Source organism: Cynocephalus volans, chromosome 14 (assembly GCF_027409185.1).
Source record: "Cynocephalus volans isolate mCynVol1 chromosome 14, mCynVol1.pri, whole genome shotgun sequence".
Lineage (NCBI taxonomy): Eukaryota > Metazoa > Chordata > Mammalia > Dermoptera > Cynocephalidae > Cynocephalus > Cynocephalus volans.
In genome coordinates this window covers 82,906,499-82,919,219 of record NC_084473.1, presented here as the reverse complement: position 1 = coordinate 82,919,219, position 12,721 = coordinate 82,906,499, and positions in this window count along the sequence as shown.

Sequence of the window (12,721 nt, the reverse complement as noted above, 5' to 3'; positions counted from 1 at the left end):
GCTTTGAGTAATCCTTTGCATCTCTGTCACCCAAGGGAAGAGAGGTGACAAATCCATGTGAGGACAAAGAGTGCAACAATAAAGTGTTGAATATTTCATGCAATTCATTTAATACTGTACTGAAAGTGAAAAACAGAATGTTTGTATGGATATTCAAAGTATGTTTTCTACTGAATGCATATCACTTTTTGCACCATCATAAAGTTGAAAAATTGTAAGTTGAACCATCATTAAGTCAGAGATCATCTAAAAAAAGTTTTTAAATAAAAGCAAATAAAAAAACATTAAACAAAATGTGGTATATCCATACAATGGAATTTTTTTTTTTTTTAGCCATAAAAAGGAATGAAATACTGATATAAGCTACACCATGAAGAACCTTAAAAACATTATGCTAGGTGAAAGAAGCTAGGTACTGTATGATATTGTTTATATGACATGTCCAGATAGACAAAACAATAGAGACAGAAAGCAGACTAGTGGTCACCAGGGGCTGGGGGTGTGGTGGAGGAGGGGAATGGGGAATGACTGTAAATGGGTATGGCATTCTTTTTGAGATAAAAATGTTCTGGAATTAGTGGTGATGGTTGCACAACCTTGTGAAAATACTAATAACCCCTGAACTGTATACTTTAAAATGGTGAATTTTATGGTTGGGTTATATCTCAATTTTTAAAATAAATACATAATACAAATCAGCCACAAGTGTGGGAGAAACCCAAAATGGATACAAGTGGTAACAAATCAGTCTAATTGTGTTATAAATGAATAACATAATGACACTGAAGGTACTGGGAAAGAAAGAACTAACCTAAGAAACTTTGGGAAAGAACGTTTTGACCAAATACTGTAAGGCAGACAGCAAAAAGAACTGTACATAAATGTTATATTCTAATTAATCAATTTGTTTTTCACAAGGATATGGGTTAACAATTCTAAAACTACTTTGTGAGTATTCTAAGATTAAGAAAATAAATAAATATATTGTGGATGACAGCCAGGTTTCTCACTGTCAAAAGAGAGACAAAAAAGGAAGAGGGGGAAGACAGAATAAACTTGATAGTGTTGAATTGGCATCAGAGGTTTCAGAATGAACTGTTGATTTTTAACATATATGCAAATAGATAAGCATAGAAATAAATGTTGATGTGTTCATATATACCCTTGTACTTGGAAATAAATTTGACAAACTAAGCAAAAGACCTGTACACAAAAACTACAAAATATTGCTAACAAGAAATTAAAGAAGACTTAAACAAATAAAGAGATATGCCTTGTTTGTGGAGCAGAAGCCTTAATATTGTTAAAGGTGTTGATTGTTCTTAAATTGATCTATAGATTCAATGCAATCCCAATCAAAATCCCAGAAGGATTTTTTTGTAGAAATTGACAAGTTGATTGCACAATTCCTATGAAAATGCAAAGAGCCTAGAATAGGCAAACAACTCTGAAAAAGACAAAGTTGGGACAATGCTACCTAGTTTCAAGAATTATTAGCAAGCTACACTAACAAAGACAGTATGGTGATGATACCAGAGGGGAGGGTCTGGGGAGGCCCAATAGCTGGCCTTAACCTACCGCATAGTCTAGCAGGTTCTTGACTCTGCCACAGGAAAGAATTCAAGAGTGGAGTCACAGTAGAAAGTGAAAGCACGTTTAATGAAACAAAATAAGGAACAGACTTCACAGAGAAAAGTGTGGCCTAGTTCCAGAGACTGAGCAGGGCCTGCACCAAGTTTAATACAAAAGTAAGAAATACACACTTAGAGTTCAGTACAATGTGTAGGCTGGCTCAAGAGAGTGAGCAGCTGCCCATTAGAAGTAAGTGTAACACAAAAGTAAAGCATACACACTTCACCAGCAAAGTGTGGGTTGGCCCCAAGAGAAGTGAGCAACAGCCCTGCCTTCTGCCAGGATTCAACTTTTACAGCTTTGCTATCTGATACATTTTAATGCTGTCTAAAGAATATTTAATTAAGGGAGGGTGGTTTTAAGTTATGTAATGTAGTCTTGCACATGTTCAGTTGATCTCCTTTTAGTGCATCACTGATCATATTCTATCACATGCACTCAACATGCTTAAGAATATTCTGTGCTCTTTTGTGCCTCCAGTGGAAGGTCATTCAAAGGGTAAATTCCCTTCCACTGAGCATGCTTGGTCACTGGGATTGTGTAAGCCTGTATAAATTCCTTTTACCAAGCATGGTCAGCTACTACAGTTATATTACTCCCTTCTACTGAGCATGCTTAGCCACTGGATTTGCATACATCTGCCCCTTGTGGTCTCAGTCTCCCTGGGTTGGTACTGAAAATAGGTGCAACTGGCAACAGCAACTCTCCTCTAGGGGAGGGCTTAGAAGAGGGGCCTGAGACCTTGGGGAGTGACTAGAAACCCAGAGCTGTATCCTGAAACCTGAATCCAGGGAAACTGAGCACCACCTATCTCAGTATAAAGATAGAAAAATGGTTCAATGGAACAGAATAGAAAGTCCAGAAACAAACCCACACATATATAGACAACTGATTTTTGACAAAGGTGCAAAGGTAATAAAATAGAGTAAGAATAGCCTACTCATAAATGGTATTGGAACAATTACATATGCACATGGAAAAAATGAACTTGGGTCCATATCTTAAACCACATGCAAAAGTTAACTCAAAATGGACCAAAGGCCTAAATTTAAAAGCATAAATCTGTGAAAATTGTAGAAGAAAACATAGGAGAAAGGCTTTATGACCTTGAACTAGGCAGCTATCTTTTAGATACAACACCAAAATCACAATCCTTAAAAGAACAAATTGATTAATATTAACCTTATTAAAATAAAACATTTCTACTCTTTAAAAGACACTCTTTAGATAACAACAAGAAAAGACAGACTGGGAGAAAATCTTTGCAAAGAAATACATCGGATAAAGGACTTGTATCCAGAATACATACCCTCAAAACTCAACACTCAGATGAATAAAGCAATAAAAAACTGAGCAAAAGATTTGAATAGACAATTTAAGATACATGTTAAACACCAAAAAATGTTTAATATCATTTCATTAGGAAAATGAAAATTAAGTCCACAACAAGATGATACTACACACCTATTAGAATGGCTAAAATTTAAAAGATTGACCACACCAAGGGTGGATAAGAATGTAGAGGAACTGGAACTTTTGTGAACTTCTGTGACAATGTAGACATTAAAACTAGTTTGGAAAATAATTTGGTAGTTTCTGAAGAAGTTGAACATACAATGATCATATTATCTACCCATTCCACTCCTAGGTATTTACTCAGGAGAAAAATAAATTTATAACCATAGAATGGCTTGCATAAAAATGTTCACAAAAGATTTATTTGTAATAGACAAAAACTGGAAACAGCTCAACCATCCATCAACAGGTGAATGGATAAACAAACTATGGTATACCAATAGTGATGGAGTTTGGATGTATTGTCCTCCCAGAACTCATGTAGAAATCTGATCCCCAGTGTCACAGTTTGAGTCATGGGGGCAGATCCCTCATGAATGGATTAATGCTCTCCCTAGGTGGGGAAGTAATGAGTGAGCTCTCACTCTATTAGTTTCCATCCATGAGAGCTGGTTGTTTAAAAGACCCTGGCATCTTCTCTCTCGCTCTCTTGCTTCCTTGCACCATGTGATCTGCTTGTACCTGCCAGCTGCTGCCACTTTCTGCCATGAGTAGAAGCAGCCTGAGGCCTGTGTCCGATGCAGCTGTCCCAGAATTGCAAGCCAAATAAACCTCTGTTCTTTATAGATTACCCAGTCTCAGGTATTTCTGTTATAGCAACACAAAATGGACTAATACACATAGAATGGGATACTACTCAGCAATAAAAAAAAAAAAATTGCTACATATAACAACATGGATGTATCTTAAAATTATTATGCTGACTGAGTGAAAGAAGCCAGCCAAAAAAGAGTATATACTATATGATTAAATTTATATAAAACTGTAGAAAATGCAATCTACAGTGACAGAAAGCAGATCAGTGGTTGGTTGGAGATGGGGGATGCGGTGGTGTAAGAGGGAGGGATTACAAAGGTATAAGAGAAAACTTTTGGGGGTGATGGGTATGTTCTCTATCTTGATTGCAGTGATGATGTCACAAGTGTACACACATGTAAAAATTTTACACTTTAAATGTGTAGTTTATTGTAAAGTTTATATATTGTAAACTTTATGAGATGTCTTTAAAAGTTCATAGAAAATGTGTATTATGAAAAAATTATGAACGAATTTCAAAATTTTTTTGCACCAGAATAAACTCATAATAACTTGTTATAACGTGTCTGAACAGGTTCTAGTTTGAGGCCCTGTGAAAAATAAGATAACAGTTTGAAAAGAGCCCCTGTCGGATCAACATGAATTCTGCTAAAATTGAAGCAAGAACAAACATCAAATTTATGGTGAAGCTTTGGTGTATGAAAGGTGAAATTACTGATGCTTTACAAAAAGTTTATGGGGACAATGCCCCAAGGAAATCATTTACAAATGGATAACTCATTTTAAGAAGGGACAAGATGATGTTGAAGATGAACCCACAGTGGCAGACCATCCACATCAGTTTGTGAGGAAAGAATTAATCTTATCCATGTCCTAATTGAAGAGGACTGAAGATTAACAACAGAAACAATAGCCAGCACCACAGACATCTGAATTGGTTCAGCTTACACAATTCTGACTGAAAAATTACAGTTGAGCAAACTTTCAATGAATGCCAAAACTGTTGTGCCCAGATCAGCTGCAGACAAGAGCAGAGCTTTCAATGGATATTTTAAATACGTGAGATTGAGATCCTGAAGCATCTCTTTGAAGAATTGTAACAGGCGATGAAACATGGCTTTACCAATATGATCCTAAAGACAAAGCACAGTCAAAGCCATGGCTACCAAGAGGTGGAAGTGGTCCAGTCAAAGCAAAAGCAGGCCAGTCAAGAGCAAAGGTCAGGGCAACAATTTGGGGGGATGTTCAAGTTATTTTGCTTGTGTCTCCCTGGAGGGCCAAAGAACAATAACATCTGCTGATAATGAGAATGTTTTCAGAAAGCTAGCCAATGCTTTAGCAGAAAAAGACCCAGGAAAGCTTCACCAGAGAGTCCTTCTCCATCATAACAATGGTCCTGCTTAGTCCTCACATCAAACAAGGGCAATTTGTGAGAGTTTTGATGGGAAATCATTAGGCATCCACCTTACAGTCCTGGTTCCTTCTGACTTCTTTTTGTTTCCTAATCTTAAAAGATCTTTCAAGGGCACCATTTTTCTTCAGTTAATAATGTAAAAAAGACTGCATTGACATAGTTAGATTCTCAGGACTCTCAGTTCTTTAGCAGAAGGACTATGTCTGGTATCTTTGTTTACAAAGTGTCTTGAACTTGATGGGGCTTATGTTGAAAAAAAAGTATATTTTCTATTTTTATGTTTTAATTACATTTTTCCATGAACTTTTAGAAGTCCCCTCATACATGTAATTTTTAGTACATATGTATGTGTACATATATATTTTTATTGACATATAATTGACATACAATAAATTGCACGTTTATATAAAAAAAATAATTTTTTTAACTTCAGCCCAGAAGTGAAAATGTCACTTCCTCTCATGTTTCACTGGCCAGTGAAAGTCACATGTCCACACCTAATTTCAAAGGGGCAGGAAAGTACATTCTTATTACATAGTTGGAAGGAAAGAGTTGAATATTTGTGTATCTTCCTAATGACTACCATACTAAGCAGCAAACAGGCTGTTTTTTTAATAAATAGAACACATGCCCCACTTGTTACATAATAGAATTTACATTCGTTTGTAGAACTGCCAAACAACAGTAGCCTAACAGCCCTTACTTAAAAGTCCTGCAAAGATTTGGCTGTTTTTCTTGTGATGGGGAGGAACACAAGTTAAATCAGATTAACGAAGTAATCCAAATCTTTCCCTACTAATTTTAGAAATTAGTGTTTATTTGAATCTAACAAAATAAATTTAAAAAGAAAATAAACTAGGAAGAAAGTATGAGCAACCACAGAAGAGAGGTGGTGTGGATCAGAGATAGACCTTGCACTGATAAATTCCTTTTCCTGGATTGATTCTCTTCATGGTCAAGAAATTATTCTTAGTGTCCAAGTAAAAATTTTTTTTTAATTTAAACTAATTTCTTTTTGTTCTTTCTTAGCATTTACTTTGATTAACTGGTCAGAAATATTGAAGCAAAAGCTCTATAGCACATGAATGGGTTAGCATTCTTAAGGTACAGGAAGTCTTGCACATGAGTATGGGAAAAAGGCAAACAGGAAAAAAGGAAAAAGGCCTCTTTTTCTAGCAACATGGAAGAGTGTTGTTAATATAGCCCCTACTGCACCCCTAGCAGGCCTTCTTTCTGAAACACACATAGAAATAATGTGCCTGCTGCTTTTTCTATACTTTTTTATATGTACTTTTAAATATTTCTAATTTTTAAAAAGAAAAACAAACATCCTAATAAAAAATGGTCTAAGAGAACACAGGCAATTCACAAAAGAAAAATATATATAAACAATAAACATATGAGGAAAGAAGTAATTTGTTATTCTAAGAAGTAATTTAAATCAAAATAGCAGAGATACCATTTCAGTCATAAAATTGGCAAATTAAAAAGTGAAAATGCCCAGTATTAATGCCACTATTAACCTATATTTACAGCTTGATAATCAATTGATATGTACTTGTTTGTTATGAGACAGTAGTGGGATTGTGCATATTTTAAATTTTCTTCTTTCTGCTTATATGTATTTTCTAAGTTTTCTACAATAAACGCATATTACTTAGTAACAAAATATATACTTTAATCCCCCCTTTTAATTGAGAGCAATACTGCTATTTTAAAGTTCTCTCTTTGGGCCGGCCCGTGGCTCACTCGGGAGAGTGTGGTGCTGAGAACACCAAGGCCCCGGGTTCGGATCCCATATATGGATGGCCGGTTCGCTCACTGGCTGAGCGTGGTGCTCACAACACCAAGTCAAGGGTTAAGATCCCCTTACCAGTCATCTTTTAAAAAATAAATAAATAAATAAAATAAAGTTCTCTCTTTACCCTTCTCTTCTCCATGTTAACCAATTCCAATTTTTTTTTTTTTTTATCTTTGCTTAAAAGACCTAATTTTCATTCTGAAATTTATCAGGCTTTTCAGGACTTTCTTCATTTTCATCAGATACTTAATTAAATTAAGCTTACTTTCTGATTTAGTCTACCATAACGGGTTTGAATTTTTGCAAAAGGTTTTTCTAGATTCTCTTTAAATAATAGTGTTATATTTGCATTACATTTCACCTAAAACATCCATTAGCCAGATTGACACTTAAAAACATGTTTATACTAATTGTTCTTATGTCTACAAAATTCTTATTAAGTACCTCCTATTTACAGTGGTACTGCCCCTATGTGTCACAAAAGGGATGCACTGGGTATCAGAGTATGTGGAAAATACGTATATATACACACATTCGTTTGTATGAAACATGTGCCAGGCATTGGGCTCAGTGCTTTCTAAGCTTTACTTCATTTAGTCCTTACAACACTTGCTGTGGATTGAACATCCCCCCAAAACTCATTGAAACTTGACCCCTTATTGTAACAGTGCTAAGGGTGTGGGACATCCAATGATGGTATTTGAAAGGTGGGACCTTTAAGAGGTGATTAGACTGTGAGGACTGTGCCCTCTTGAATGGACTGATCCAGCCATGGAGTAAATAGGCATGGTTCTGATGGATTTATAGGGAGAGCAAGTGAGAAAGTTAGCTCTCCCGTGCTCATGCCATTTTCTCATCTCTGTTACTGTGGAGAGTCTCTACCAAGAAGGCCCTCACCAGACGTGACCCCTTGGTCCATGGACTTCCCAGCATCTGAAACTAAGAAATAAATTTTGTTTCTTTATAAATTACCCAGTTTCAGGTATTTTGTTATAAGCAACAGAAACGGACGAATACAACACTCTTACAAGATCATTGTTACTATTTCTATTTTACAGATAAGGCTTAGAGAGAGGCTATCATGTGCCAGACTAGTCAGTAAGAGCAGAAGCTGGGCCACATAGATGGCACACAGGAAGGGCAGAGCGTAGCACAGATATTAAACTACATACAGGGCAGTGTATGAGAAATGCCACAAATGTGATAAAAACACACATACAAACGCACACATAATGAATTTTCTGGGCAATTCATTCTGGCAATGGATTTCAATTCTGGGCAATAGATTTCAGTAATTCCATTCCAGAGGACTGGCTTCATGACAGTGCAGTTGCACAGAAGGGCCATGTGCAGAAGGGCCTTGTGCACTTGGATTTCAGTCAGCTGTGGCTGCCACCTTGACATTCTTAATAAATTTATCTTTGAATTTGTCTTTTGTGAGGGAGGTGTGATGGACATTGGGGCATGTGCCATGAGCTCACACCAGGTTCTCTCTGCTGCCAGCTCCCACCTCCCTGGGATGGGTCCTTGGTATCCTGTTCTCCATCGCCTGGTGCCTGGGGTTCTGTCCAGCCTCCCACCCTCCATGTCTGCTCTCCCCACTGTGACCCCTGCCCCCCCCAATCCCACCCAGGCTGGCAACTGAGTTGGGTCTGCGGTGGGGGTGGGGGGAGGTCCATGGTCTGCTGTCACCCTCCGTCCCAGTGGGGACCTGGGTTCAAGCTCGGACAGACTTGGGGCTAGGCACATGCACCCCAGGGCACTTTCCGGCAGGATCTGGCAGCACCCCAACTGTTTGACAGCGACTTGCCCCAGGCAGCTTCTGGCCCACCCCCAATCAAGGTATTAAGCTTGTCCTGGCTGTGAGGTTGCAATCCCTTCTGGGCCAACCATTTGCTGTGGATTGGCAGGTACCACACAGCCTAGAGTTGGCCTGAGGCTGGAGGAAGAACCTTCACTCGCCCTGCTAGTATCACTGGACCAGGGGAGAGCTACATTAAATAGCAAAATACCATGACAGGACAAGAGACACCGCAAAAGAAAAGAAAAGCTTTATGTTTTAGTACCGTAACAGCACTTTTTTCCAGCTGTCTGAACAAGGGCCTGCATTATCATTTTTTCTGGGAGGGAAAATAATGTAGCCAGTCCTGCTGTTCTGTGGTCAGATGATGTGTCATTGTAGCTTCAGGCAATCAGAGGAGGGAACAGTTTACTCCAGAGGAAAGGTGACTTCTTATTTGCTCATTCCACCCTTATTTACCTTTGCCTCAAAGTGTTTATTCGGGGAGTTCTACTCCTTGCTGTTCCTGCTGTTGGAAGAAGACAGTCCAGGTGACTTACCTGCAGATGAAGCTACCAACCACTGATATAATTTCTTTTTTTTTTTAGATGACCAGTAAGGGGATCTTCACCCTTGACTTGGTGTTGTCAGTACCACGCTCTCCCAAGGGAGCCACGGGCTGGCTGATATAATTTCTTGGCTGTGCATGGGAAGGGGTGATTTAAAGAACTGGGGAGGGAAACAAGAACTTAAAAATTTGAGATAAATGGTGTGCCTCCCATAACTGAAGTTCTGTAACCTTCTGTTTCACACTGTGCGTTCCTCCTTTCAGCAGCCTTATCTTCCAAGAATCTACACAAAAAACTGGCTGGTGGGCTGGCTTGGGGAGAAGGGCTGTTTATTATGTGGATGGCAACATACAAAGAGAGTTGCCCTGGGGTGCATTCCTTTCTAGCTTTATCGAAAGCCATTTTCTGCAGGTATCTCGCTGGGAAAAGACGGTCATCCTCGAAGATACCAGCTTGAGTGCCAAATAGGTCTCTGAATACAGAATTGAGGCATTGCTTATTCCTACAGATAATGGCCTTAATGCACTGGGAAAAGCAACTTGGTCCCAATCTGTGGCGGTAGTCAGTCAACAGGGTCATCTGCACACAGGAAGAACAGGACAGACAGTGCTCACAATCACAGCAGGGCATGTGCCTGGAGAAGGCATTCCAGGGCAAGTCAGATTTTCTCACAGCAACAATGTAGGAGGCAGCTATGTGCCTAAGGGCTCAATCTTAACTCCTTTTTTAATGCCCATAAGTGTTATATTCAAATCAACTATAAATTATATAATTATATGCTGTCCAATAGTAAGCTTTCAAAATGTAAATCAGTCTGGTTATAACGAAATTGATTAGGGGCCGGGCCGTGGCTCACTCGGGTGAGTGCGGTGCTAATAACACTAAGGCCCCGGGTTCGGATCCCATATAGGGATGGCCGGTTAGCTCACTGGGTGAGCGTGGTGCTGACAACACCAAGTCAAGGGTTAAGATCCCCTTACCGGTCATCTTTTATAAAAAAATAAAAAATAAAAAAAAATAACGAAATTGATTATACAAATTTTCAATTAACTTTAAATTGTTTAGGAGATTACCTGGGAAGTGGGCTTGTGCAGCAGTGAGAAGTGTGGGAGGAAAAGGAGCAGAGAGGGGAGAATCCAGGGGGGTCATAGGCTTCACAGGGTGCTATGTATGCACCGCCTGGCATCACTCATAACAGTGCAGTAACTGGCAAAGAGCTCCCAGGGTTAACTGCTAAAAGGTGAGCTTCTTGAAGTCAAGGGCTACTTTTGTCATCCTTTCTATTATTAGTTACAAAGAAATTAACATTTATGTCCCAGAAATGGGAATTATCAAATATGTTTATATGCAGGGAACAGATTTAAAATCACTCCCTTACCTGCATCAAATCTCTGCTTAGCTGCGTATATCAGCCAGACATAAGATGATAAACACCCAGCCCATCTACACAGGACTCCGATTTCTAGCCATTTTTTTTTTTTTTTACCAAAATGTGTTCTTGATGATGGGGTTGAGAGTAAAGTGAATAAAATGGGGTTCTTTCCTTTGTCTTTATCTGCTACTCTCCTTGCCCCATCAGAAAGCAAAGTAGCAGGTGTTGGGATTCTTTTTCCTGTGATCCCTGCCTACCGTTCTCAGGTTCCTGAGAGCCCCATCCTCGCTCCTCTGACTCTCTGGAATTGATCATGTCTTGGATGCAGAGAGCTCTGTAAAAACAAAACAAAACAAAAACAGCTGAAGATGAGAACAAATCCATGGGGCCCCAGGACCCGACTCTTTCATCCTCTAGTTTTTAGGGCCTGCTACCCTGCAAAGGTCTCAGGACTGTTGTCTGTGTCCACACCCCTCCCTGGCCACCTAATTTGGAGAGGGCTAGCGGCTGTTTCTGAGGGCCAGGCCTCACTCCCACTCACCTCCTGTTGGCCACAATTCAGTCATTTATCCAAGCTAACTACAAGAAAGGTCAAAAGCTATGGTCTGTCTAGACTCCTGGGAAGAGGCAATGGTGTGGTGGGCCCATGGCACTACCTCTGCCACACTAAACAGCTGGTGCCACAGAACCCAGGAAAAGTTCAGAAACTGGAAGTATACCACTTTGGAAGACCAGAGTGGAGGGTGGGACAGAAATCTAGAGGATTTGCTTAAAGTCTCATAAGGTTCATTTGGGCCCTATGCAGCCAGGTACTTGCCTCTCCTCTACCCCAGAAGATGATGCCGTTTATCCTCTGAAGTGAACAGATGGGCTCTGGACTTGAAAATACCAGACATATCTCACAGCTAACTAAAAGAGGGAGATGAGACACCCTACTGAAAATCGTGGTATTTATCACAAGCCTAATGGCTAAGACTTGATATCCCCAGCCGTTTCTCCCACTCAATCCCAGAATGCTGGCAACCAAACTTGAACTTTCTAGGCAGGATTCCTCTCTCCAGAAAGCAAACAAGTTGGAGACAGGACTTATAGATCCTCCCAGTGAAATGGGTGAGCTCTGCCCCTTCACCCAACAATGAGCCCCACTCACTCTCAGAGAACTTCCATGCCAATGAGCTTTCCAGTGCCTCACATTTATGAACGTATGAACAAAGAGAGAGTCGAGAATTACCAAGCAATTAGAGGGAGTCAAAATAAACAAATAGGAAAATGAACCCAGACAGAAGAGGCAAAGGGCAAAATAAAACCTTAGGGGGAAAACTACAATAATTAATATCTTCAAAGAGATATGAGAATATATTGCATACATAAAACAAAAAGAATAAAATGCTATAGAAAAGGCATATCCTGGTGACAAGAAAGAACCTTTGGAAATTAAAAGTGGGATAGACAAAATTAAGAATTTAATAAAAGGGGTGGAAGAGAAAGTTGAAGACATCTCCCAGAAAGCAGAATGAATGGCAAAGGGAGGAAAACTGGAGGAAAAAAGACCATAAAATTATAATATCAATTTAGGAGTTCCCACATCTCACTAATAGGATTCCAGAAACGTGAGAAAATGTACTGAGGAAATTATCAAAGAATTTCCCAGAACTGAAGGTCATGAGTTGCCATTTTGAAAGGCACTCAACACAATGAAGGGAAGGAAACTTGCCTTGCACTAAGGTACATTGTAAATGTTCAGAATACTAAGGATGAAAGGAGGATTCGAAAAGCTTACAGATAGAACAAACAAGTCACTTTTTAGAAGGCAGGAATCAGAATGACGCCAGCCTTCCAACAGCAACCACAGAAGCCCAAAGATAACGGATCAATGCTCTTAAACTTCTGAGGGGACATTATTTCCAATTTAGAATTCTATACTTGGCCAAACTATCTTTCAAACTGGGGGATAATTGCAACTAACTCTCAAATGGTTCAAGAAATGGTTCAAGAAAAAGATATGCATATATGATCTAGAGAAAAAACACAATACAGCACA